This window comes from Schistocerca serialis, unplaced genomic scaffold (genome assembly GCF_023864345.2).
Source record: "Schistocerca serialis cubense isolate TAMUIC-IGC-003099 unplaced genomic scaffold, iqSchSeri2.2 HiC_scaffold_863, whole genome shotgun sequence".
NCBI lineage: Eukaryota > Metazoa > Arthropoda > Insecta > Orthoptera > Acrididae > Schistocerca > Schistocerca serialis.
The window spans coordinates 1179630-1207312 of NW_026048478.1; the positions used below are offsets into that span (position 1 = coordinate 1179630).

The 27683-nt window shown below is 40.8% G+C and overlaps 1 long non-coding RNA gene across 1 annotated transcript; it reads left to right on the forward strand.

Annotated features, from left to right (window-relative positions):
* The first annotated feature begins 19838 nt into the window (after positions 1–19838).
* LOC126452443 (uncharacterized) lies at positions 19839–26440 on the forward strand. The gene is made up of 4 exons (XR_007584616.1): positions 19839–20186; positions 20376–20456; positions 20541–20668; positions 26271–26440. It is a non-coding gene; the product is annotated as an uncharacterized LOC126452443 (long non-coding RNA).
* Positions 26441–27683: the final 1243 nt, after the last annotated feature.

Sequence of the window (27683 nt, forward strand, 5' to 3'; positions counted from 1 at the left end):
CATTACAGACAGCAGTGAGACAAAAATGCACAAGCACGAATTTGAATGCAAAAGCCATACACCAAAATTATTTTAAGTTTATGGGAAATCAATAAAATTAGTTGCAATTAACAAAAAACCAATAACATTAACTAACTAGCAACAAATCATGTGAGGTGTACTGAATGACGCTGCTCACTGTAACTCTACATGTCCTCAAGTCTTATGAAGCAATTACCCACGATTAATCACTTATTCATAATAAATATTACATCATAAAAGTTCGTGAGGACTTCAGTAACTAACAACTAGCACTTCTGCAGTGCAAATGTTACAAAAGTCATAAACACATGGAATACCAGCAAATACAAAAAATTCATATAAATCACATAAATCAAAATTGGATATTCTCTTTACTTTGTCAGTTATTTCAAAATTCTTTTACTTTGTACTATCTTCACTTACTTATTTATGAAATGTTGTAGAGCAATAAAATGCACAAAGAACATTTAATTATTCTGTGCCTGATTTCATGCACTATTCGATTCACATTAACTGTACATGTAATTAAATTTCTTTCCATTGAAATAGCTTTACGTTTTTCATTTATGATTGCCTCAGTAATAATGATGAAAAGATAGGACCCTGTTTATGGTTAGTGAATTGGAATGATCTGTAGCATCCACAATGTTATAGTTCAACTAAATAAAAATTTATAGTGTTCAAAGTGCAGAAACTACTCCAGTGGTATGCTGTGTAGATAACTGAAAAGATTGCTGAGTACACGCTGCTCCAAAACGGCTTCCCATGCTTTGAGACTGAGCAGAGTGGTGTCTACTGTGGCTCGTTGAGGACACTGCTCCCGCTTTCACCCATTCATGGAACAATCGTAAGTAGTTAACCAATGACGGAGATTGTGCCTCGTCCTGCGGTTCCCTGCATGTGCGATACCATTCTCGATGAGAGGCGAAGTGCATCTTCTACATCTGCATCTACATCTACATCCATACTCCGCAAGCCACCTGACGGTGTGTGGCGGAGTGTACTTTGAGTACCTCTATCGATTCTCCCTTCAATTCCAGTCTCGTATTGTCCGTGGAAAGAAAGATTGTCGGTATGCCTCTGTGTGGGCTCTAATCTCTCTGATTTTATTCTCATGGTCTCTTCGCGAAATATACGTAGGAGAGAGTAATATACTGCTTGACTCCTCAGTGAAGGTATGTTCTCGAAACTTCAACAAAAGCCTATACCGAGCTACTGAGCGTCTCTCCTCCAAAGTCTTCCACTGGAGTTTATCTATCATCTCCGTAACCCTTTCGCGATTACTAAATGATCCTGTGACGAAGTGCGCTGCTCTCTGTTGGTTCTTCTCTACCTCTTCTATCAACCCTATCTGGTACAGATCCAACACTGGTGAGCATTACTCAAGCAGTGGGCGAACAAGTGTGCTGTAACCTACTTCCTTTGTTTTCGGATTGCATTTCCTTAGGATTCTTCCAATGAATCTCAGTCTGGCATCTGCTTTACCGACGATCAACTTTATATGATCATTCCACTTTAAATCACTCCTAATGCCTACTCCCAGATAATTTATGGAATTAACTGCTTCCTGTTGCTGACCTGCTATATTGTAGCTAAACGATAAAGGATCTTTCTTTCTATGTATTCACAGCACATTCTTCTTAACACAGTTCTCTGAATGATTTCCTCATTATATTGCGACGCCGTAGCTTATTGTGACAACAGGTAACCTCCAGGAACAACAGATTATGGTATCGTGAATTTGAGGAGATCGCCTGTAGTTATTGTTTTGTCTCCGCGATTATTCAGGTTGAGCTTCGAAGCCATATTTAAACTAGTATTGGCGGGTATCGATATAGGAATTTATGTTTAACACGAAGATATGCAGACGGCAAAGTCGTATTTGCTGAAAACGCTTGTAGTCCTTCTTAGAGGAGTTGAATTTAGTTGGAGAAGAAGTTGGTCCGACAAAGGATAAAGGATGAGGCATAAAAACTATTCTGAATTTAGTAACCAGAAAAACCAACAGATAATAACATAGAAATACAGGGTGACACACGGGAGATGGACGGTTTTGAACTGCGTAGTACTAAGGGCTCGGTGGTGAGAGGTGGTCGTGGTGGGGATAGTTCTGATCCACACAAGACGCCATTTCATTTACTCACTCACTATGGAGCAGTGGGGCTTGCAACGTTGAGTGTTTGACTATGACAGTTTCGTTAAAAGTGGTGAGTCTAGTATTGCTACGCAGTGATTGTTTCATGCGCGGTTTAATGTCGGTCGACATGGAGCTGTTCCGAGCAGCGACACAATCCTCAGATGGGTGGAAAACTTCAGATCAACTGGAAACATACTGGATAAGAAGCATCCTGGCCCGAGACGCAGAGTAACGACACCAGAAAATGTTGAAAGGGTAAGGCAAGCGGCAGTCAGGAGCCCAGGACGGTCAGCTAGACGTCATGCTAGTGAGTTACGAATCAATCGTGAATCGGTTAGACGAATTTTGCATAAAGAATTAAAATTCCATACCTACAAAATTCTCATCGTCAACAACTTAAGGAAACTGATTTTGCTGTACGAGAAGACTTCACTTACAGAATGCAAGTGATTTTGGGATCGAATGAAAATGAAATTTTATTGATGAGCGATGAAGTTCATTTTCATTTAAACGGGACAGTGAATAAGCAAAACCTACGTTACTGGGCTCCAGAGCATCCACACCTTATCCACCAGCGTCCTCTACACTCAGAAAAAGTAACAGTCTGGTGTGCTGTTGGCTCTGTTGGCATTATGGGACCTTAATTTTGAAGAGAACGGGGCCACAGTTACTTTTAATTCGGTTCGTTACATTCGTATGCTTGAAACATTCTTGAAACTAGAACTAAGAAGAAGACGAATCCCTTCAAAACTTGTTTGGTTCCAGCAGAATGGGGCAACATTGCACACCGCAAACACTTCAATGACAGTTCTTAGACGCATGTTTCCTGGCCGGATTATCTCACGTTTTGGCAATGTTCCTTGGCCTCCCAGGTCTCCCGACTTGTCAGTATATGACTTTTTTCTGTGGGGGTACCATAAGAAATGTGTCTATAACCACAAACCTCGAAATCTGGGCGAGTTGAAGAAAGCAATCATTCAAGAAATTGCTGCCATCCTTGCAGAGATTTTAGTCCATGTGATGGAGGATTTTGAGAAGAGACTTGAGTCCTGCATTCGAAATAATGGACGTCACCTTGACGACATTTTTTTCACAAATAACTTTGTCTACTAAAATGGCAAATAATGAGCTTTGATTTTGTCTAAATAAACATACATTAATTTTAAAGTTGGCTGAGTATTATTTCATTAAAAACTGTCCGCCTCGCTTGTGTCACCCTATATATTGGTTGTGGAAAAATAAATTAATGAATTGATCCCAAAAGAATTAAGAGCCGAATAGAAACGACAGTTTCGACATACAGTTGCGATACCCCCATTGTTTACTCGCTTCACTGATATTTACACTTCTCCTTGTTGATGATGGATTGTTCCATCATTAGTATTTTTTGATGACCAAGTTGGTGGAATTCATTAACCATTATGGATTGGGATGCCAGAATTACTTACACAAAACTCACTGGGCTGCGTAAAATTGGTCAGGTATCATGCACAAAAAATACAGCAAAAGGTTTTAATTATTCATATACTGTACTTACGTACCTTCACTGCAGCACAGTAGATGTTCATTTACTGTATATTGGACAATAAAAGACTGGACTATTACACTGATAGATAAATAACACGGCATTTCTGTATTTGTACTCTAACTTTAGATTCGTTTATTATTGTATATACATATACATTATTCCCACGTTTATTTGCTTTACATTTCACTTTTTTCGCCACATATAAAGAAGGGAAATTTGTTTCAATTTCCTGTTCAAAACTGTTTTTCTAGGCCATTTTGTTTCATCATACAATAGTTCTAACAAGTTGATAGAATTTGTGTGTGCCGCAAGTTGCATAACGTCGTTTATGCATGCAATGGCTTCTTCAGGCTTATTAATTTTTCTAGAAACATCATTTTCCTCCTCTTCTACTTCCTTTGTTTCGCCTCCATTATCCTCTGTATTGCGGATTTTTATTAAATCTGTTGCTGCAGTGAAAGTGGAGTGAGTTGACAGAAAGTAAGCGCTTCGAATGTAATCATCTAAACTACATGAAATGTTTAGCATTTTCATTAATTCAGCAATTGCTGCTGCATTTTCTAGAACTGCGATGGCCACAGAAGCATCTTGTTCTTGACCCCCAAATCCTTCTTTGTTGAAGCACTTGGTGACAGTTTCAAGTTTTTATTTCCTTTACTGCCAAGCCAGTCCAATTTACTGTCCACGAGAGAAACTGACTGTGCAAGAGCAAACGCACTTTTGGCTTCTTCAACACAAAGAATAAGAGATTACATCAGTAATCGCCTGCAACGCCACTTGAATGTTTAAGTAACCCCGTGGTCCATGGGTTGTGTGAGGCTGAGACTGACTGAACCTGGAGGGAACCAAGGCAATTTCACATTTGATAACGTTACTTTTGGGTGGCAGGTTGCATTGAGTAGAATAGGGAGAACTAGGCGATTTCCTTTTTTCATTTTGGCATTGAAAGAGCCCAACCATTCTTCCATAAGACCACTCACAATCCACGTCTTTTTATTGCTTCGGCATGTGACTGGAAGCCTACTGACTTCTATGTTTTTGAAACAAAACGGTTTTGCGCCTTTCCAATCACCAATAGCTTCTCCATTTCACCTAACATGTTTCCACACAGCAGAACAGTGTGTTTTTCCTCGGACATTTTTCCGCCGGTGCATTTTTCACCTCGAATTACTAGCGATTTTGACGGCAGCGCGCGATAAAACAGTCCCGTTTCATCGTCACTGAACACATGTTTTGGGTCATAATTCACAATTAAGTTGGACAGTATTGTCTTCTACGCTGTTGCTACACTTTCCTGCTCGTCCTTCGCTTTCCCACGCGCTTCATTCCACACGATGTTGTGCCTAGCTTTCAGACTGTCGAGTCATCCTGTGGCTATCTTAAACTCCGAAATTTCAAGCCTTTTTTTACGACTCTGCAACATGGGTCTAGATAAAGGTAAGTTTTATTCCCGCGCACTTACGAACCATTCCCACACTTTCTTTCTTCTTCTTCTTTATCATCACTTTGTCCCACGTCACGTAGGGTCGGCTTTGCTCTTCTGGATCCTTCTCTTCCATAGTACTCTATCCATTGCCTCTTCCTTCTTCCATCCTTTCTCCCTTAGGTCCCCGGATATCTTATCCTTCCATCTCATCTTCAGTCTTCCTCTCCTTTTCGCTCCTTCAGTCTTTATATCTTCTACTCTGTTTCCGATATACTCTTCCCCTTTTCTCTTTAAGTGTCCGTACCACCTTAGTCTGCTCTCTTGTATCTTTTTCCCCATGGGTCCCACTTTCACAGCTCCTCTGACAAATTCATTTTTAATCCTGTCCTTCCTTGTTACCCCACACATCCACCTCAGCATCCTCATTTCCACCACATTCATCTTCCTTTCCTGGGCTCTGTGACTGGCCATATCTCTGCCCCGTATATCATAGCAGGCTTTACCACCGACTTGTACACTTTCCCTTTCAACCCAGTGCTCACCTTCTTGTCACACAACACTTCACTCATTTTCCTCCAGTTGTTCCAACCGCAATTTATTCGGTGTTGTATCTCGCTTTCCAGTCCTCCGTCTCTTTGTATGTACAACCCCAAGTATTTAAATTTGCAGACCGATTTCAGCTCATCATCCTGGATCTTGCAAGACCTCATCTGCACATTCTTCAGTGATAAATATTCTGACGTTGTCCTGCTAATTTTCATCCCTCTTTCTTCTAGTGCCTTCCTCCAATCCTCCAGCTTTTCCTCAAGTCTGTCGATGCTCTGCTCACAAAGCACCACATCACCCACAAACATCATATTCCATGGCGCTTCCTTCTTCACATCTTTCACTAGCACATCCATAATCAGGTCAAAGAGGTAGGGACTAAGTGCAGACCCATGATGTAACCCTACTTTTACTGGAAACTCCTTTGTCAGGCCCAAACTACTTCTCACCTGTGTCATTGCTCCTCTGTACATTTCCTTCACTAACCTCACACACTTCTCTGGCACACACTGCTCTCTCATGCTTCTCCATTCCCACACAATTTCGTTAATTTCTCTATTTACGGTCTTCTTCGCCTTTCTTTTCATCTGCCCGTTCCCTTTCATCCATTTGTCCCGAATCTTATCCTTGCTTCTTAAAGTCTCATAAATTGATGTTTTACCGCATTTGAAACGCAACATAAGTTCTTGCACAGAGAGTTTTTCTTTCTCACTCGCCTCGATTACATTGATCTTCTCGTTAAGTGTTAACGACACATACCGTTGTTCAACATCTTGTTACTGTACCTCTTAAAGTGCTACTAGTCAACTGAAACTGCCAGAAACTAATGACCTTGCCGGGTAAAGCCATTGTTTAAAGGAACAATACCCACATCTTTCACTACGCACATAGCAGCAGTGTGTTGGTAGATGCGGAACAATGTTCCTGTATGCACTGGCGTGCGTCAGTAATAAGGAAAACGAGAAAGTCGACAAACAGAGCGCTGACGAACGAACCGTTTCCTTTGATGTATTGTAGGCTTCCGACACTGAGCTTAACTTGCTCATTGTTGCACAGAGCGGCGCTGTCTTAGGTCCAGATCAGCAGTGCCGTGCTGCGCTGGACCTCTTTTCTTGGTTTTGCGCCGCTTACCAGAGGTGTTAAAAGTAACGTCCTTGTAGAGTTGTGAATAACTAATGAACTGTAATACAGTAGCACTATATAGGCTCTTTTCCGCATAATACATTGAATTATTAAGTATGTTCTAAGATTTGCAGCCGTTTCCGCGTTAGGCACGTTCCACTTTATACAAAAAAATCAGCATATAAAAGTGCACAGAAGGCCTCTGGACTGAAATACTTGTACGCTTTGGGCAGATTTCCGAATTATACACGTGTCGATTTGAGCAGGTTTTACTGTAGTTTGTTACCATTAAGCTCCCTCTCCAGTTCGTTAAAGAATCGAGTTGTCCTGTATAAAACAAGTTCAAACGTCTGATTACTTTACACATGAGTTAATATGCACTTGACGTGAAGCAAATAAACCATTATGGTTGAAGACACAAAACCGTAGTTATGTCGGTCTTATCAGCTTCCGTAAAATTGGGTTACTTAAAACACCAGGATAAACCTAAAAGATTTGCAAGGATTATCTTTTTAATGTTGGCGTCATGGTGTGCGTAACATGATTGCTGGTTTTGTGTGATTCTGGAGAATGTTGCAATGAGTAGTACTTGTAGCAAGAAATTGGAGTTAATGAATGAAGTTAGTGTCTTCTAGACGTCGTTTATGTTGTTGAGGATTTTAGACAGGAAAACCTATCTTTGAAAACTTATTTTTTGCAAGATGATGTATGAGCTCCTAGGTGACTTCATGAAAACATAAGCATAACCTCTCTTGTTGCTGATGATTTCGCATTAATAATTCTTTGTTGTCTCACCAGGCTTGTTTGAATTTCTTTTTTTTTAAATCCTATGTCTAAAATAAGGTAATTTGGAACAGTTTTATGTTCACTCAGTAACAATCGAGGCCACCAAAGACGAAGGTGGTCACTGTTGCGTTGCTGAGTGCACTACCGTAATAATCTATAATTGAGCTTAAAGATCACTGACAAAAAATCTCGATAATATAATTTTTCAGAATTTCACAAGCTGAATGTGAGTAATTTTATTATAGTGACCCTAAAGTGCGATAGAGGCTCGAAAAAGAAAAAAACACTTCGGTGGCTTGTGGCTTTCTTTAGTCTTCAACAGAATGAAGCAAATTAAAGCACCTCAGCTGTCACCGTATGTAACAAAATTACTGAAGTGTCAAATCGCTACATTCTTAGATTCCTCAAACTATAGGACAGTAATTAGTCATTTTGGTGGGCTTTTAAAAACGTTTCTACAGTGTTACTACTTAAAGCTGAGGTTTTTATCATGTGATCTAAACGACACAAGCGTTTCAGGGAACCCCTTGCCTGCCAGCCGGTGTGGCCGAGCGGTTCAAGGCGCTTCAGTCTGGAACCGCGCGACCGCTACGGTCGCAGGTTCGAATCCTGCCTCGGGCATGGATGTGTGTGATGTCCTTAGGTTAGTTAGGTTTAAGTAGTTCTGAGTTCTAGGGGACTGATAACCTCAGATGTTAAGTCCCATAGTGCTCAGAGCCATTTCAACCTTTTGAACCCCTTGCCTAGGTGTAACTTGAAACACACATTTTCCTACTTTTTATAGTAGATATTGACCAATAATTTTGTTGTTGTTGTGGTCTTCAGTCCAGAGACTAGTTTGATGCAGCTCTCCATGCTACTCTATCCTGTGCAAGCTTCTTCATCTCCCCGTACCTACTGCAACCTACGTCCTTATGAATCTGTTTAGTGTATTCATCTCTTGGCCTCCCTCTACGATTTTTACGCTCAGTGCTGCCCTCCAATACTAAATTGGTGATCCCTTGATGCCTCAGAATATGCCCTACCAACCGATCCCTTCTTCTAGTCAAGCTGTGCCACAAATTTCTATTCTCCCCAATTCTGTTCAATACCTCCTCATTAGTTATGTGATCTACCCATCTAATCTTCAGCATTCTTCGGTAGCACCACATTTCGACAGCTTCTATTCTCTTTTTGTCTAAACTATTTATCGTCCACGTTTCGCTACACTCCATACAAATACTTTCAGAAACGACTTCCTGACACTTAAATCTATACTCGATGTTAACAAATTTCTCTTTCTGAGAAACGCTTTCATTGCCATTGCCAGTCTGCATTTTATATCCTCTCTACTTCGACCATCATCAGTTGTTTTACTCTCTAAATAGCAAAACTCATTTACTACTTTAAGTGTCTCATTTCCTAACCTAATACCCTCAGCATCACGCGATTTAATTCGAGTACATTCCATTACATTTTGTTACTAATTGGAAAACGCAATTAGTTTGAAATACATTTTATTGTGTTTCCATTCATTTTTGTGATGCAAGATGGCTTCAAAGATCAAAAATGTTTCAAGCAACCCCAAAAGACTGTTCCCATTAATCACCCATGAATTAATGAAAGAGTTTAGAAGGGGATTGAAATTATGTTTAAAGTTTGTTGGAAGTCGCTAACTGTCTTCATCATCAAAAATTTTGGATGGGTATAGTCTGGATAATTTGGGATAGTTTCTCACGCGTCTCAGTGTTGAGACGTCATATCTCATGAAGTGTGTGTCATACAGTGACATAAAGTTGCAGGTACATTTAGTGGTATATGCAGATACTGTCTGTAAAGTGTCTAGCGACTAGAGTTAGTAGTAAAGAAGTAATAAATTAAAATGTCATGCATGATGCTGAAGCTTTACTGTAAGCATCGAAAATGTTGTAAGGGATAAGCCTTTCTCGTTTCGGTATTTTGTTACCGAGAGGTTTGAAATTATGTGCAAATTTTGTTGGAAGTCGCTATTCCCAAATACTAAATGAATATAATCTGGGTAGTTTGTAGGCCTATGCCAAGAGTTGTGCTGCCTCAAGACATATTCACAATTTCTAGCTTCAATACGTCTCAATTTGTTGAAACTTTAGCATAAGATTATTTGTCTTTGTGAGTAGATTATAACATAATTTTAAATCTTTACATTCGGTCCATAATTGTACGAAATACTGACATTCAAATTTTTGTTCCCCTTGGAAGTCTTTATACAGGCAACCTAGAACTGGATTCAAGTGATCGGATGAGATACTGAAATCCTTTGTCAAAAGGTATTATAGCACTGCAGTAACAAAATAATGCCACGATATTCGAATAAAACTTATGTCTGCTTGAATGCTTCAGTCTTCGACAACTTTCCCTACTGTTCAATATTCTTCCGATATTCTGTACACTACTTGGCTTTCATTCGAATACTTGCTTCGACCGAGTGTTCGTAACCGAGCACATCATTTAGTAGCCTGCAACACCTGTCACTCTGGGGCCCCCTCAAAAACATGCAACCGCATAACTCACACTTCACATATGTTGTAGTTATTCGTTGACATAACGCTCGAGATTCAGGAACGATGACCTCACGCAACACATCTCATATCAGCATTTACATCTAAACTACACAAGCCACTGTGTGGTGTATGGGGTGAGTACCTGATACACTAAAACCATTTTCCTTCCTTCTATGCTAGTCACGGGAGGCGTTTGTAAACGCCCAAACGTCTCTAAGTCTGCCTTTGTCGTCGTAACGTGCGGTGTGGGTTGGAGGAAGAAGTCTATGTATTGACTCGGAACTATAGTTTTGAATAGTGCACAACGTCTTACAGCGAGCAATACTCAAGATTTGTCGGTTGAAGGTTTTGTTGGTGACTGCTTTCGCGGCCGATTTTTTTCTTAGGATTATTTTCACAAATGTGAAACTGGGACCTGCCATACATATAGTTAGACAGATACTACAGCTACATCTGCTCCTACATATGTAATCTCCAAGCCAGTGTGCAGTGCATGGCGGACAGTATATATTGCCAATGTTATCGCTTTTCTGTCCTATTCCCTTCACTTATTGAGTGCCTCTGTACATGACCTAAACCCTCTTATCTTGATCTCACGATTCCTAGATGAAGTAGGTATTGTTGGTACCATAGTTGTTCCACAGCATTTGTCGGACGTAGGATCTCTAAATTTACCCAACAGGTTTTTGAGAAACTACATCATCCTTTTTTTTCCAAGAGTTCCTTTTAATTCTGCAATTTTTGTTACACTTTTCTGTGGACTGTATTGACCTGTTAGGATCCTAGCGGTCTATCTCTGAATTTACGGTATACTGTGTCATAATTTATCAAATTAGCTTAAGAGTGTTTTACCATTTTCCACTATCAAAGAATTTAATTATCCGAATTTTAACAAGATGTGGAAACTTCTCATATAAAGGTTTGCTTTTGAAGTTTCCAGAAGTACACCGGGTTCTTGGGGTTTATACAATATTAATTTACTTCATGCAGTCTTTCTTTCAACATTTTCTGATTACAAATTCATGGTCATAGTAAATCTCCAGGAACCGTTTTCTTCACAGTGTGTGGAATGGGAGGGTGCAGGGGAGGAGGGGAGAGGGAGGGTGGAAGGAAGGGATGGTGGTTGGGGCAGAGAGGTGAGGGAGAGGCAGCGGGAAGAGGGAAGGGTAGATAGGGAAGGGGGAGATGGGGAGAAACGACATGCAGGAATTTCTAAACTAGGTATAAAGAGCATATAAGAAGCTGGAAGTACGAAAATGGCATTCTAACTTTGCTGAACATATGATAAAAATGGATATGAACCATCAAACATGGAACTGGACATAAAAATATTTGAGTTAACAACTACAACAAGAAACTCCTGCCACTATAGGAAAACTTCTTAACACATGGAGCCCTCTCAATGAAAAAGCGAGTAATTAATGACCCAACCAATGTTAGGAATAACTCACTTAGCCACCTAAAGAATGACACTCAGATATGTAAAACATAACCAGACTAATTTATTAATTTATTAAGGGGAGGGAAATGGAGTGTTATGGTGAGGCAGCAGTAGGAAAGGCAGAGAGACGGATAGGAGTGGGAGGGGGAAGGGTGAGGGAGGGGCAGGGGGAAGGAGAGTGACAGGGTGATGTGAGATGGAAGGGGGTGGGGGACGGTTGGGAGAGGGAGGGAGGGGAAGTTAGGAAGTGAGGGAGAGAGGGAAAGGGGGGGGGGGGGGTAGGAAATGAGGAGGAGTGAACAACACTGGGGCCAGCAGTCTGTGATGCTCTCAGCCACAGATTGATGTGAGGACACTAGTCTGTAGATTTCAGGGGTGAGAGATCTGTAAAGGAAGTCCTGCCATGAGTAGATGCTGAAGGAGAATGCTGCTTTTTCATTCAGCTGTGGGGTGTAATGGCGTTAGATGATGCTGCAGGAACCATAAGAGGGAAGGGTCTTTCTCCCCAGTGGTCTAGTTTACTTATACAATTAGATGTCAGTGTCAATGGAACAGAGATAGTAAACACTCAAGGTACTGCTGATGATTGAGCCACACTGGTAGCAAAATTCAAAATCATTGCGAAAGGATTTAAACGACCTACTTTTTCCGATCTTCAAAATATGAGAGGCGATCAGAGGTCTTAAGATCCTGGTTTTCTGTTTCTTAATTAGGATATGAGACTTTGAAGATTGTCACAGACAGGTAATGGCTCACATGGTGAGGTTTCGAAGGGGACATCCACTGTCTCCACATAGTGGATCATATATGCATTGGGGAAAAATACAGGGTGTTCAGATATTCCCATTACAAAATGATAGGACTTGTAGAGGGGAAAGAGTACATGGTATTTTTAATAGTAAACTTTGAATAGGAACCCATATACGGAAATGAACCATTTCTGTTATACAACAGTTTCAGTTCAGATGTGTAATGCTTTGATGTCTGCTGAGGGAAAGAGAATAACCATAAAGTTGCTGGTCCTGGAATGAAACAGGGCAGACAGAATGGCATATACTGTGTCAGACAGTCAACTGATGTCACTTAATGTCTGCCTTGCTCTAAGACAGAGGAAGATCTGCTGGCACAAGTTCTGGCCACTGCACTAGAAATTGAAGAGACACGAGTTGGGGTGGTGAGTGTTGTACCAGAATATGCTTCATATGTACAATGTCTGTCACAATGTGGGTGGCTGCTACATCAAGCCGCTGTTGTAATGGATCAGCACAGTTCTGTAAGTAAGCATGCAGTTTTTTTAAAATAATGAAAGCAGGTAAACACCTGGCTTGATGACTATTCTCTCGGATCCCCATACCTCCAAACAGACAGGCAGCTGCTCCTTGGCAAATTCAGGGAGATAACAGCATGGACATCAGAAGCAAATTTCTTCTAGAGTCAGGGTGTTACCATAATAAGGGTACCTGATAACACTCCACATGGACTGGCTACCCTGTTGGGTATGAGGCAACATTCCTTGCATGGCTGCGGCTTCAGTAAAGATGTTGAAAAAGTGGAAGTCATACCCAAATGTGGTGAATGAACATGAGGTACTGTAAAATAAAGAAACAAAGTTAGGAGGGAGTTAGTTTCCACAGTTTGATTGATTTTGATTTTCTCCCATGGCATGCCCAAGGTTGGAAATTTCTTAAGGTCACAGTAATTGACACCGAAGAATTCCGGTTGTTCTGTAGAGACTGCCTGAGCTTTGTAATCACCAGGTGATAATTTACTACTTTTTATGATGCCTTAATGCCACCTGCACCAAATGAGATCTTTTCACATAGGCATCACACTGGCATACCAATGGCCATGTGGCTTGATGGCCCTTTCCTGGAGTCCCACTGCCACCCAAATGGACAGGCCATAACTTCTTAGCATGTGCAAGGTGGTAACTGCTCAGGCATCTGTAGTGTGTTCCCTTCATATTCAGGGGCTACCATGGTATGGGTACCAGACAACCGCCCCCCCCCCCCCCCCCATATGGTCTGGCTACCTAAATGGGTATTGGGCAAAGTTGTCCCCATGGGCTACACTTCCGTAAGAATTTTAAGTTGGTAGTCAAACCCCAATAAGTGGGCGAAACATGAGTTATCCACAATAGGTGGTGTAAAATAAGGAAACAAAGTGGGGGAAGCCATTGCTGATGTCCTACAAGTAAGATAGGTTGTCAGCAAGAAATCTGTCTTAGAGAACAATTCTGAAAAAGGATGTAATCAAAGGATAAGAGTGCAATGAAAAGCAATGGCTTGAGGCCCTATGCTCACCATATAAATGTTCACAAAAGAGTTGTCCGCATTATACAGAAAACCAAGGATGTGGGTGAGGGGAAATGGTAAGACCTGATGGAATGTAAATAATTTAAGGAGTAAAGGTAACAACTCACCAATTAAACAAGACTAAGAACCTTGCTAAATTTTGGATAAAACCTCCTTTAGAGCTATAGAATATGCATATGTATAAAAACACACATACCTGTACATTTTCCCAGATGACTACATTGTGCTGGCACCTGAAATGTCACTCGCAGTTCTAAATCTACATATACATGGATAATTTGCAAATCACATTTAAGTGTCTGGCAGATGGTTCATTGAACCACCTTCACAATTCTCTATTATTCCAATCTCGTGTAGCACGCATATAGAATGAACACCTATACCTTTCCGTTTGAGCTCTGATTTCCCTTATTTTATTATGGTGATTGTTTCTCCCTATGAAGGTCTGTGTCAACAAAATATTTTTGCATTCTGAGGAGAAAGTTGGTGATTGGAATTTCATGAGAATACTGCTTCATAGCAAAAAATGCTTTTGTTTTGATGATGTCCATCCCAAATCCTGTATCGTTTCAGTTGTCACTCTCTCCCCTATTTCCCATTAATACAAAATGTGCTGCCTTACTTTGAACTTTTTCAATGTACTCTGTCAATCCTATCTGGTAAGGATCCCACACCATGGAGCAGTATTCTGTAGGAGTAATTTCACTACATATACTGTGATTGACCACTTTTATTGTACCACACAAACACAATAGATACATACGTTAAAGTGGGAAACAAACACTGGTTGTTTCCTCCAAAGAACCTCACTCGCAAAGAGAATCTTTCAGTGTCCTGTCGACTATCGACTTGTCACTCCCAGCCCCCCCCCCCCCTCCTCCCTGAAGTGCGGAGCACCCGGTATGGTGGGGTACTTAAACTTCACTTCTCAGCCTGCCCGAGTGCGGATAGTGCGGGTGTGGGTGCTGCTTGATGATCCGCTGCTGCATTAGGTCTCCTGGTGTGGAGCTCTGGTGGGTCACAGCTGTCTGGCTCTGCAGAAGGTGTGGGTTCATTGCGAGTTGTGTCTGAAGTTGTCTGTGAGACTGTAGTCGGTGCTGTCATTGTCCAAGTGGGTTTTACCCACTCAATGGAAACCTTGGTCGGCTTTCCCTGTAGGAGGATATCCATTATGTGTGTGTCCTGTCCTAGCACTTGGTATGTTCCAGTGTATGGTGGCTGTAACGAATGACGTACCAGGTCTGTGTGGAGCATGATGTGGGAACAAGTATCGAGGGACTTGTGTATGAACCCTGGATGTGTGCCGTGCTGAGATGTCGGGGCTGCATGAAACATCTCTGCCTGCTTCCTCATTTGTTGCAAGAGGTGGGGTAGTTGTGTGTCATCTGGGAGAGGAACTGGTGCAAGGAATTCTGCTGGAACACGGAGTGGTTCTCCATATACCAACTCTGCCACGGAACAATTGATGTCTGTTTTTAATGTGGTCCGTAACCCCAACAAAACCAATGACAACGCTTGAGTCCATGAGTCCTCGTGGCACATCAGGGCAGCCTTTAAAGTCCGGTGCCACCTTTCCATCAAACCGTTACTGGCCGGGTGGTAGCTAGTAGTCCGGTTTCGTTGGAAGCCGCAGACTTTCGACGGTTGTTGGAACAGTGTCAACTCGTACTGACGTCTTTGGTCAGTGGTAACGAAAAATGGGCACCCAAAACGAGCCACCCAAGTTTCCAAGAATGCCTGTGCAGTAGTCTCTTCAGAAATGTCCCTGACTGGTGTAGCCTCTGCCCACCATGTGCAACGATCCACTGCCAAAACAAGTACCTGCAACCTTCTGAAGGGGCGAGGGGTCCAACCAAGTCAATGTGTACACGCCCAAAAGGTGCCGTTGGGGTTGGGAATTGTCCTACTGGAGCATGAACATGGCATCCCACTTTGCTACCTTGACACTGACGGCAGTTGCGGGCCCATTCCCATGTATCTTTCTTGATTGTAGGCCACACAAAATGGTCTGTCACTAACTTCACTCAGGCATTGGTTCCCGGGTGTGCCAGGTTGTGAATGCTGTCGAATACCTTTCGTCGGAACTGGGGGTTGATGTATGGGCGTGGTCTAACCAAGGAGTTTTCGCACCATACCTTAAATGGGCTGCAGGGGGCGTCCACAGGTTGTAAATGTAGGCCAGTGGACGGGTCCACCAACAAGGACTGCAGCTGCGCATCTGAAGCCTGTGCCCTTGCCAATTCAGAATAATCCAACATTGGACTTAACCCATTAATACGTGAGAAATTATCTGCCACATTGTTGTTGGCACCATGGATGTGACGCACGTCTGTCGAAAACTGACATATAAACTCTGTATGGCGGGTCTGGAGGGGGGAACATGAATTGCTGACTTTGTAGAAAGCTGCCATGGTAGTGTACGCAACAACTCCAGCTTCTCTGGCAGTGGTAAAATGCCCTGAGCTGACACTTTATAACACAGGAACGTTACCACGGGTTCCCCAAACACGCACTTGTCCTTGTCAAGTGTTATTCCATGAGCACTAAGCCTGCCTTGCACCTCGCTTACGTGTTTCTGATGGTCAGAAACATTCCCTGAAAACACCAGAATCTCGTCTAAATAGGCGAAACAATATGGCAGCCCTCTTAGCACACTGTCTAGAAACCGTTGCCATGTTTGGGCAGCATTTCCCAGCCCAAATGGCATCACCAAAAATTGAAACAGCTCGAATGGGGTTGTCACTGCAGTCTTTGGTATGTCCTGCTCTGCCATTGGTATCTGATTATAAGCCTTACGGCAATCCAAAACACTGAATATGGTTACCCCGGCCAGTGAATGGGTGAAATCCTGTATATGTGGTACAGGGTATCTGTCTGGAGCAGTTCGGGCATTCAAAGCTTGATAATCACCACACGGGCGCCATGACCCATTCTTTTTATGGGCGAGGTGCAGAGGAGAGGACCATGGACTGTTGGATGGCAGTATAGTTCCTTCATGTAGCATCTCGTTGAAAATGGCCTTGGTTTCCCGCAAGCGATCAGGTGCATGCCTGCGAGCATGTGAGGAGACTGGAGGGCTTGTAGTTGTACGGATATGGTGCACTGTCTCATGCTTCGCCCTGCTCTTTCTTGTACCATGTTGTGGTTTGAGTGTTGCCTTCGCAGTTGAAACAGCAGGAGCCTATTGTTGTGTCGTCAACTGTTTTGGTGTCATTTGAGCCATCTGCAGGTCAGATTCCTTCATTGCTAGGGTGTCCTCCCAGGTGGGTGCAATACCCTTTGGCATGCGTGAGAGGTCAGATGTCCTTCTATTCCTGGAATAACCCATCCATTGGCAGAATGGACGAGTTGAGCCTTGCGTAAATCCACGGACAATGCATATTTTGCCTGGAAATCGGCACCTAGTATAGGTTGGTCGATATCGGCCATAATGAAGGTCCAGTTGCATTTTTCTGGTAGACCAATGTCCACTGCCAGTGTTTTCTGTCCATATCTGTGGGTGACTGAATCGTTGACTGCTTTCAAAGTGGTCTCTGCAGTGCATTTGTCCGCAGGGAAGAAAGTTACAGGCAGAGTGCTGACATCTGAGCCGGTGTCAACCAAGAATATCCATCCTGTAGAGCGATCAGGAACGAAAAGTCTTTGTGAAGCTGCATACCTTACAGCTGTGGGAGAAGTCAATCCGCATAACGTAGGCTGGTGCTGAAATGGGGGTGTTCTCCTTCCATGCGTCTATGAGTTTAGGCGCAGCTGCTTGTTGTCACGGTCGACTGCACCTAAAGCATGGCATGGGGTACATTTGGGTGCAAGCACAGCTCCTTACACTTCATAGCTTGCGTGCCGAAACGGTGGTGGAACCTGCAGTAACCGGTGCCGTTGTTTGCATGACGCGGCAGGCGAGTCGGCTGGCAACGACGTGTGTGTGTGTGTGTCAGCCACCACAATGTCATATGGCTCTAGCCGCTGCAGCTGGGCGGTCAGCTGATCAGTGGCAGCGTGGAGAGATTGAAAATCGTCGGTCACGTCCAGCACTCGTTGGCCAAGGTGGTTGCGGCGGGGGCCACTGTGGCACTCGAGTCAAGCAGGCAGTGTGCTCTATTGGCCACTTGCAGCAACTCGCTTAATGGCCAGCCCTCGTAAGCAACTAAGGTTAAGCACATCTGCGGAGGTAACTGCTGTTGCCATATGTGCACAAGTAATGTGTCTGAGAACACGGAAGGGTCCACCATAGCACGTAAATGCCAGTAAAAGTCTGAAGGCGACCTGTCACCGCGTTTCTCGTGTGTTATCCGCTGGCCCACAGGTTTTGTACAAGGCGAAATTAAAGCCATCTTAGAGTGGCGTAGGCTTGTTGTGGTGGGGGTTGCATAATTATATTCGATACCACTGACGACATATGTTGGTCCAGGTTGCATATCACTAGCGTGAACTGTTCAAAACCGTCGACTATTTGTTGCTGCACGAAAATGTTCTCCATAATACCGAACCAAATTTCCGGACGTTCAGGAATGAAAGGTGGGGGCCGAATTTGTAACCGTGATGCAGGTGGGCCACGATAACCGGCAAACGTAAAGTTTGAAACTCGTGGGAGCGGTACTGAGGCGTGTGATGAAAACGCGAGCACATTTGGTCTGATATCAGCGTGTCCTGCGGGCTGGTTGTGCGAGGCAATATCCTGTGGCGGCGGCGTGGGACCCACCAGCACACGCGGCGTGGTTGGAAACGTAACGTCGTGGACGAAACCCAGTTTGAGATGTAGGCATCTGTGGCACTGTGAACTGAGGATTTTGCTGCATCGTGTCGAGCTCCTTCTTGATATTCTGGATGACGCCATTGATGTCGCGGAAGAGGTTCTGTGCAGACAACATGTCGATACGAAAAGTTGCGGAAAATATCTAAAGAAACTTGTCTCCTGTCACACTGCTTAGTTACGGGGTCACCACTTATGGTAGGAGTAATTTCACTACATAAAGGAAAACACTTGTGTGGATTTTATACTGTGAATGACCACTTTTACTGTACCGCACAAACACAATAGATACAAACGTTAAAGTGGGAAACGAACACTGGATGTTTCCTCCAAAGAACCTCGCTCACAAAGAGAATCTTCAGTGTCCTGTCGATTACCGACTTGTCACTCCCACAATTCTAAAAGAGAACGGAGAAATATAGTGTAGGCAGTTTCCTTAGTAGATATGTTACATTTTCTGAGTGACCTAACAGAAATCGAAGACTTTCCGTCAATTACTATGAACTGTGACCTCTCTGACAGGAAATCACAAATCCAGTCACATAAATGAGATGATATTCCATAAGCACGTAATTTCACTACAAGCCACTTGTGTGGTATAGTGACAAAAGCCTTCCGGAAATCGAGAAATACGGAACCAATTTGAAATCCCTTGTCAACAGCACTCAACACTTCATGCAAGGAAAGAGCTGATTGTGTTTCACAAGAACGAAGTTTTCTAAATCCGTGTTGACTGTGTGTCAATAGACTGTTTTCTTCGAGGCAATTCATAATTTTTGAACACAATATATGTTCCAAAATCCTGCTGCATATCGACGTTAATGGTATGTTTGTAATTTAGATAATTACTCCTACTACTTTCCATGAATATTGGTGTGACCTGTGCAACTCTCCGGTCCTTGGGTACGGATTTTTCGTAGAGCGACCAGTTGTATATGATTTGTAAGTATGGAGCTATTGCATCAGCGTAATCTGAAAGGAAGCTAACTGGCATACAGTCTGGACCAGAAGACTTGCTTTTATTAAGTGATTTACGTTGCTTCAATACTCCAACGATATCAACTTCTACGTTACTCACGTTGGCAGTTGTTCTTGATTCGAATTCTGGACAATTTACTTCGTCTTCTTTTGTGAAAGCATTTCGGAAGGCTGTATTTAGTAACTCTGCTTTGGCAGTACTGTCTTCGATGGTATCTCGCCATTGCTAACGCAGAGAGACGGTATTGATTGATTGTGTCTTGCTGCTATCGTACCTCGCAGGGATTTTCTGCCAGGTTTCGAGACAAACTTTCGTTGTCGAATCTATTATAAGCATCTCGCATTCAAGTCAGCGCCAAATCTCGAGCTTCTGTAGAAGATCACCAATCTTAGAGATTTTGCTTCTGTTTCAATTTGCCGGTGTTTTTTTCGTTGTTTCTGCAACAGTGTTCTGACCCATTTTGTGTACAAAGGAGGATCAGCTCCGTCGTTTGTTAATTTATTTGGTACAAATCTCTCAATTGCTGCTGATACTATTTCTTTGAATTCATGCAACATCTGATCTACACTTATATTACTTTGCAAGGATTGGAGATTGTCTCTCAGGAAGACGTTAAGTGAATTTTTATCTGCTTTTTTTAATAGGAATATTTTTCGTTTACTTTTGGATGATTTGGGGTTACAATATTCAGTATGACTGCTCGTTATTGACTCAGGAATATTTGATGCTAAGAGGTCAAGTGTATTTTCACAACCGTTTTCTATTCGCATGGGCTCATGAACTAAATGCTTGAAATAATTTTCAGATCGTGCATTTAGAACAATATCGGATGATGTTTTATGTGTACCACCGGAAATAAACATGCATTTTTGTCAACATATCGAGGGTAAATTAAAGTCACCACCAACTATAATTGTGAGAGTCGGGTATGTGTTTGAAATCAAACTCAAGTTTTCTTTGAACTTTTCAGCAATTGTATCATCTGAATTGCGAGGTCAGTAAAAGGATCCAATTATTATTTTATTCTGGTTGCCAACAATGACCTCTGCCCATACAATTTCACAGGAACAAGATAACAAAGTTTTCAGTTTGAATCTGGTAAGTTGCATTAGGCCTATATTAAGACAATGACCTCCAAATCTGAGAAAAGTGAGTGATTCCAATGAAGAATGTACTTAGCTTTCATCGAGTATGTATCATATGCAATTTATTTTATTTATTTGTTTAATGCCCATATTATCACATTCCTCATATTGGACTTGTCAAGACACAGAACAGTATAAAATATCACATATTTACATCATGTACAAAATCTTATCATTGTTTATCAACACGTGTAACACTGTTCTGCTTAATTTGATTATAAAATTATATACGTACATACATACAGATAGAATAAAAGCTAGCAAAACCCCATGGTTGATTTTACAAAAGCTATTTAATACCAGTAGTTTAGTTAACTAGACATAGTAACATATGGCACAAAATCTATGTGCATAATTAGATGCATGCATGGACAAAAGAAGTTCGATTGTATGTAGGAATGGTTGATAATTACGAATTTTTGTTTAGAGACTTATGAAGTGGACCTACAGCTTTGAGCAAAATTCGACATATTCATTAATACTGTAGAAGCTGTTGTTTATTAGTAGGTTCTTAGTTCTTTTTTGAATGTATTTATGTTTGGTATATTTTAAATGCTATTTGGTAATGCACTGTACAGAACTTTTGGTTTGTAAACAGCACTGTCCCGATATATTGATTTTCTGTTCACATCTCTATGATAGTCATCTCTGTTCCTTGTTTGATAATTGTGGATCTCACTGTTCAAAGTGAAACTTGATGGTTTTTAATGAAGAAGATGCTTTCAGTTATAAATGTAGATGGTAAGGTCATGATTTTTAATTCCTTACATGGTGCTCTGTAAGCAACATCACTTATTAACTTTACAGCTTTCCTTTGGAGCTTAAAAGATGGCTTTGCAAAAGAGGTATTTCCCCAGAACGCTATACCGTACTTGAATAGACTACACATGTATGCGTAATAAGCACTTAACACTGCTTTGGTATTGCAGCAATCCTTAAGCACTCTTTATATATAACAGTACTTGCTTAATTTTTTGTATAAGCATTTCTACATGTTTTTCCCATCTTAGATACTCATCCACCCATAATCTCAAAAATGTTACGTGATTCTTTTGGTGAATTTGGCTATTTGATAATGTGAATTTTACATTGGTAGTATTTTTGTTCTTAATGTGGTTGAAATTCATCCATACAATTTTCTTCTAATTGACAACTAGACAGTTATATTTAAACCATTTTTCTACCATTTCTGCTGTTTTGTCAATTTTTTGCTGCATGTCATAACCATTATTCACTTCAGTAGTGAAGCTGGTATCATCAGCAAATAATATGGTATCAGCTGCTGAAAACTGTTGTGGTAAGTCATTAATAAAAATCAAGAATAACAATGGTCCCAGTACCAAGCCCTGGGCACCCCATAATTAACTCTCTTATATTCAGAATGGTACACATTTCCATCCTGAGAAATTTGTACTACTTGTTTCCTATCAGTTAAATATGACTATCACCACTCATAGGAAATACCACAGACACCATAGTTATAAAGTTTTAACAGCAGTAGATTATGATTTATAAGATGAAACAGTTTAGAAAGGTCCAAAAACAACACACAAACCAGTTCCTTGTTCTCAACAGCTTTGTAAACAAGTTTTGGGAAATTTAAGACAACCGTTTGTGTAGATTTGCCTTTTCTGAAACCATTCTGTCCATTTACAAGAATTTTATCTTTGGTTAGGAAGTCTAGCAATCTGTTGTGCATTATTTTTTCAATTATTTTCCAAAATACAGACAATAATGATAGTGGTCTGAAACTTTTAATGTCAAACTTGTCACCACTTTTATAAACTGGTATTTCTGTTGACTGCTTAAGTGTACTTTGAAACACGCCAGTTTAGAAGGTGTCATTAATTATCTCCACAAGTTGGGAGACAACATTATCCATGCTATATTTAATAATTTTGTCGGGGATACCATGAAATCTGTGGGTCATTTTACTCTTTAGTTTGCTGACAGCCATTTGTACTTCTTTGTGTGTTACGGGATATAGGTACATTGTCCTTTCATTTATTGGAGTTATTATCTTTGTCTTTGGATTATATTTAGTGGTGAAATGCATTGTTGATAGCTCCATGATCCAATTCTCTTTTGTCAATGTATTGTATAATAGGTTCTTGTGAAACTTCAAATAAAATGATCAATGTATTATTCAGTTAATGACTTCCATTTTTTCTGCTGGTAGACTCATAGAAACAAAACGTTTCACAATGGCAGCCACAACTGCATAATACTTGACATAGAAAGGCACATTACAAACATGTCTGGTCAGCATTAGAGCAAAACACCAACTACATATTTGTGTCTCAGTGTCCAAAATAGCTGACTTACTCCTGATACCACAGGGTTGATTACAGTCGATCCTACTTATGCAAACAGTGGAAAACAATAATTATGATGAAATGGATCAGATGTTATGTATTTTCAAGAAAAAAATCCATTATTTATGGAATTAAATTTTTGCATTTAATAGTAAAGGCAATTTGAATGTTTTGAAACATACTTGCCCAATATATGTTTTAAAGTGTTTTTGTCAAAACATGTCTTTCTGTCTTTTTAAGTATTAAATTAAAAACGTAAAAATCCAAACAAAAATCTGTTATTAACAATATTGTAAGCTGTGTGTGTTTTGAAATTATTAATTGCAATGAAGAAATAATCAGTCTTGATCACAAAAAACAAAAGGTGTTTTATTAATGGGGACCTGTTTCAGTTGACACAGATCTTCAGACCATGACATTTCTGAAAATTTAATGTAAGTTTTCTTGGAAGGAGATTGGGAACTTTTAAACACATAAACAGTATACAGAAAAGACAATACAAATTACAATAAAATACTAAAATATTTATACCCTCCAGTAATCTACAGGGAGACTGAGTCAAGCCAATCTGTTTGCCACAAGGCCAAATTGTCAACTACTGAAAAGCACAACAGTGCTGTGAGTTAAAGGCAAAGCTCTGTCCACTATACAGCAAGCACCAACAAGAAGAAAATAAAATGGGAATGTATGTAAATACATTGAAAAATATAAATGAGTAGTTTAAAAAAATCAAAAAATGTTCATAAGTGTGTTGAAGTACATCATTACTAATTGTCAGACTGACTAAACATATGTAATAAAATAACTGGAGAATGAAAAGGATAATCAATAGAAATCAACTACTGCAAAGGGAATTGTCACCTAGGGGAATGAGTGGAAATAATAGACAGTAAAGTCTTTGTTAGAGATTGTAGTGAACTAGACGGCAGTGCAAAGATGTATTCAAATGACACCACCAGTCACCATGAAGATGAGTGCCTAGAGTCCACTGATGAAATATTTCCATGGTAGGGCTAATATCCATTCAAAGATATACTGACAGCAGATCCGCCACAATGGAGAGAAGCAGCCAAGAGTCCACTGATGTAACATATCTGCAGCAGGGAAGGCATCCATCTGAAAATGTGCCCATAGAGGACACCTTCATACACCATAAAGACAAAATCATCACAATGAGCCAATGTCGTAATTGTGCCCTTAGAAATAACTGGCCTCAAACTCAATAATAAACATACCGTCTGCAGCTAGGTAATGGTTTACTCAATGACATGGCACCATGAGATGCCATTAGTCATTATGGAGATGAAAGGTATCACAGATTATTAACCTGCCCTTCAGTATATCCTCTCTTCTCGTTACCCACCAGGCCTCAACCTCTGCTAATTTCAAGTTGCCGCCACTCATACCTCATCTGTCATTCAACAACATCTTTGCCTCTGTTCTTCCGCCTCGACTGACATCTCTGCCCAAACTCTTTGCCTTTACAAATGTCTCCTTGTGTCTGTGTATGTGCGGATGGATATGTGTGTGTGTGCTAGTATATACCTGTCCTTTTTCCCCCCTAAGGTATGTCTTTCCACTCCCAGGATTGGAATGACTCCTTACCCTCTCCCTTAAAACCCACATCCTTTCGTCTTTCCCTCTCCTTCCCTCTTTCCTGATGAAGCAACCGTTGGCTGCGAAAACTTGAATTTTGTTTGTATATTTGTGTTTGTTTGTGTGTCTATCAACATGCAAGCGCTTTTGTTTGGTAAGTCCTTTCAGATTATTGACTTAAGATGGTAACATAAGTACAATTCTAGTAAAACGTACCATATAGCCCGCTATAAGCTGATGCCGTTTTATAAAATAATTAACCAGTAACTGATCAGAAAAAAATTAATAGTTTATTGACTGTCAGTTGTACAGGGTGGGGTACATAAAAGTGGCTCAAAGAGCAGGTCTAGGTTAGTATTTGTCTGCATGATGAACATGACATGCCGGTCCCTTGCGACAGGCATTGGGTTGATTCAATAGGACTCTGAAGCATTTTCTCATGAACTACAGGGACATTTGCTGATGCGTGAGCTCATTTTGAAATGATATCGGATTGTATCTGATATCATTTCTTCACTACGCATAGCATGCATTCTTCCCTGGGACTTCGACACCATTAAACTTCTCAGCAAACAACTGACCACACCATTTCCATGACTTTGTTCTCACACAACTTTTGCACAATGAACACCCACTCCTCCAATGTGAGTAACATCATCCCGTTTGCACTGCTCCACTCACAACGATAATGCCCACACTATGCTATGAACTGGTGTGGGTCATGTGGTGGGCATACACATAATGTGCGTGTCACAGGGTGTGGTTATATGCAGACATCAAATGCTACATGACGATAACATCAGGATTTTTTTAAATACTAAAAGAACCAAATGGAGTAATTTTTTATAACAAGTTGTCAAATAGACAGTAGAGTTGTTTATCTTTTAAATCCTGAGATGACTGATGTTTCCCCTGTCAGAACATCTTTCTATGGGCATCTGCCCTGCCACAGATGTGTTTCATTGGTGGACTCTAGGCCACTCATCTCCATGGGGACCGGTGCCATCCTTTGTTGGTACATCTTTCAATGGATGTCTACCCAACCATGGATGCATTTCATCAGCGGACTCGAGGCTGCTTGTCTTCATAGAAACTGGTTGTGCCATTTGAATACATCTTTGCATTAATATCTAATTTCCTAAAGTATTTGACAATGGTTTTACAGTCTACTATTTTCATGTATTGTCCATAGGAGGCATTTGCCTATACAGTACCCAAGTATTATTGGTTATCCTTTCTATTCTTCTCTTATTCTGTTACAAGTATTGAGTGTGTCAGACAATTAATACTGATTTATTTTAACATACTTACATATATATTTCAATTTTTTAAACTACTCACCTATTTTTCAATGTGTTTACATATATAACCATTGAATTTCCTTCTCACTCGTGCCTCCAGCGATCATGCACTATATGACAGGTGGGACTTCGCCTTTATAAGTCTTAGTGCTTTTACACTAATCTGTTGTTGATGAATGAACCTTCCAGCAGACAGTATGGCCCCACTCAGTGTGTCTGTGGATCACTAAAGGGAATGAGTACTTTTCTACTTTATTGTTATTTTTATTGGCTTTTAAGTATACTGCTTATGTATTGAAAATTTTCCAATCTGTCTCTAAGAAAATTTATCTTAACTTTTCAGATATGTTGTATGGTCTGAAGAAGATCTATCTAGGTTGGAACCAGACACCATTAATAGTACATCATCTGTTTTTGTGATCAAGACTGTTTATTTTGTCACAATTTAATTTAGATCACTGTTGTTCTATATACACTATCAAAACCTGAACTTCATATTTCAATAACAACTCAATCCAGCAAGTTTGACATGAAATGAAATGTAATCTGGACACTCTGCCTTCTAAGCTTCCTGATGGACTATAAATCTTTAGAAAGTTAATTTTTTTTTTTAATAAGAAAATCTGCAATTTGTGTTCCTGTATTGATTCAGTGACCTTCATGTTCCTTATACTTACAGTGGTTGTTATCAAACTAAAATGAATGTTATTCTTACTTAAATTGCTTTACAGTGCATTGGTTTTGGATATTTATATATTGCAATATTGTCTGTAATTATAGCCATTCAACAAACTTTGTTTCCTTTGCTAATTGTAAGAATATAAATCAAATATTATAATACTGTCAAGTATAGGTATCAAAGACTTATCCTAATGTTTGTTAATTAAATTAAGATTGGTCCCTTTCAGACACTACTGAATTGACCAGTGCACTGTTTAAAATGTTATCACTGTAACTCAACTGTGATGAACCTGAAACATGTGTCAGGTGGAGAGGGTGAGGGGCGAAAGGCTGATAGCTGGGAGGGAGAGGTAGCAGGTGTGTGGTGGATAAATGTGGCATTGGTGAGCCTGTTCCAGGCACAGACAGGGTGAGTTCTGCATAGCACTAACAATCTGCAAGAGTTGAGTGGTGAGGGACCTTGGGGAAGAGTGTGTGGGTGTAGGATGGATGAAGGTACGGACATAGGGCTCAGGTTGGTGTGGGGCAGGGCTAACCAAGGAGGAGTGCAGAATCAAGAGATGTGCTGCAAGTACATCTTCCATATACATCATTCAGAGAATCTAATGTTGGTTGGGAGGATCCATGTGACATGGGTTGTGAAGCAGCCATTGATCAGCAGTGGATTCTTCCATTGGGTTGTCTATCTGCTCTTTGCCACAGTTTGGAGAGGAAAATACATTGGTTGTTATGCCCCAATTTTTCTGCCACTAGGTGGTCTACTCTGCTCTCTGCCATGGTTTGAATGGGTACACACAGTGGTTGTTACGACCACATAAAATTTTGTGCAGAAATTACCTCAGAGGTAGTATATGATGTGACTACTTTTACAGGTGGAAGTGTCTCTGCTGAGACGGGATAAATGTGTGGAAAGATACTCAAGAAGTTTCAGTTTAACGTAAAACAAGGAACTTGAAATCGCTAAAGAAAACAACACATAAGGCACTCTTGCTACTAACTATCCAAGTATCTAGATCTAGGAATAGAAAAATTCTATTAGCTATGTAGCAAGCCACAGTGTGTGTTGTAAAGCTTT